Source organism: Pteropus vampyrus, unplaced genomic scaffold (genome assembly GCF_000151845.1).
Source record: "Pteropus vampyrus isolate Shadow unplaced genomic scaffold, Pvam_2.0 Scaffold46, whole genome shotgun sequence".
NCBI classification, from domain to species: domain Eukaryota; kingdom Metazoa; phylum Chordata; class Mammalia; order Chiroptera; family Pteropodidae; genus Pteropus; species Pteropus vampyrus.
In genome coordinates, this window is record NW_011888827.1 from 1,571,804 (window position 1) to 1,573,549 (window position 1,746).

At 46.9% G+C, this 1,746-nt stretch overlaps 1 pseudogene; it reads left to right on the top strand.

Moving 5' to 3' along the window:
- The first annotated feature begins 1,105 nt into the window (after nucleotides 1–1,105).
- On the top strand, nucleotides 1,106–1,224 carry LOC111739070 (annotated as a pseudogene).
- Nucleotides 1,225–1,746: the final 522 nt, after the last annotated feature.

Genomic DNA, 1,746 nt, shown 5'->3' on the forward strand with positions numbered 1-1,746 from the left:
ATTTTTAAAGAGTTAAAAAAAAAAAAAGCTATTGGCAGCCCCTTGATTGATGTCAATCTTTCTGTATAAGCCCCTGTGAGCAGAGCCTTTTCTAATCAATCAATGGGGGGGCGGGGACGGAGGGCGGGCATAGGGATGATGGCAGTGAGAACGCGCTAGTGTTAGTTAACCAAGCTCCACTGAGCTGGGCGCTAAGCTAGGCATCCTACTTTATCTCATTTCATCCTCATTAAGCCTTGGCAAGGTCAACATTATCTGCATTTTGCAGATGAGAAAACCGATATTCAGCAAATGCAAGAAAAACAGCTGAAAACCATTAGCGCTAATAAAAGCAAAGGCTGAGGCAGATGGACATGCGATCGATGAAATCCAACGCTTTTCCGTGGACTAACAATATCGCATTTGTCATCGCTTTTAAAAAATCATTCCATTCACAGCAACCACCAAAATTACAAAACACGGGAGAGACACCACGAAAATCTACTGAAGAAATATAAATAAGAGATGGACTGGGACAAGGGGATCGAGTGAGGAAAAATCACTTTTTACCTGTTGCAATGAGTGAACATGTATGTCCCATACCTCCCTCAAATTCATGTTAATTCACAACCCTAATGTGATGGTATTAGGAAGTGGACCCTTTGGTAGGTGACTGGGTCATGGGGGTGGAACCCTCAAGATGGGATTGGTGCCCTTATGAAAGAGACTCCCAAGAGCTCCCTCGCCCCTGCCGCCATGTGAAGACAGGGTGAGAAGATGGCCATCTATGAACCAGGAGGGGACCCTCAGCAGACACCAAATTTGCCTGTACCTCGATCATGGACTTTCCTGCCTCTGCTGTTTATAAGCCACCCAGTCTGTGCTGGTTTGTCAGGGCAGCCCAAACAGACTAAGACCCCTAGCGTTACCTTCAAATAATTTGGATTTTTATCATTATTTTTACAAAAACAATAAAAAGTTGTTACGATAAAAGTGAGGTTAAGAAAATCATCCAGAGTTGGGATTTGAAAGCAAATCATTCTGAATCCAGAGGATTCCTCTATTTTCCAGCACCCTAGAACCTACCTGGTATGTCCTGCTTGTTTGCTTTGACAGATCTCCAACAGTCTACGGCCACGCCACCCTGAACAAGCCCCATCCCGTCCGATCTCGGAAGCTAAGCAGGGTCGGGCCTGCTTAGTACTTGGATGGGAGACCACCTAGGAAGACCAGGTGCTGTAGGTGTAAAAAAATAAAAAATAATAATAATAAGGGATTGTAAGCTGACAAGGTCCTTGCAATCCGTGAGGTCAACCAAGGGTTGCCTTGCCTAAAAAAAAAAAAAATCATCACCAAAATGAAAACACAAGATCAAAATTCCTGTGGAGCACTCACCGACCCCCAGGCACCCCGTACACACACTCCGGTGTGAGATGTGTTCCTTTCAAAGCTTCCTGATTTACCAACTCTCTGAGCCAGGGCCACAGTATGGCACATGGGGTGTGGCATGTGGGGTGTGGCAGAGGAGGATGGCACATGAGAGTGACACATGGGGGTGGCCCGTGGAGAGCAGGGTTGGTGGGAGGGCACATCGTGTTCTATGTGAATGGTGCCCCCTCGACCACAGCTCAGCGCAGTCACTGCTCTCTACCCAATCTCTATCCAGTCTCCCCAGAGGTTTGTTGCATGTCACTGTCCCCAAGTCTGACCCTTTGGTTTGGACTCAGTTTCCCTATCCAGGCCTCTCGGACAGACCCTCCACTCAGA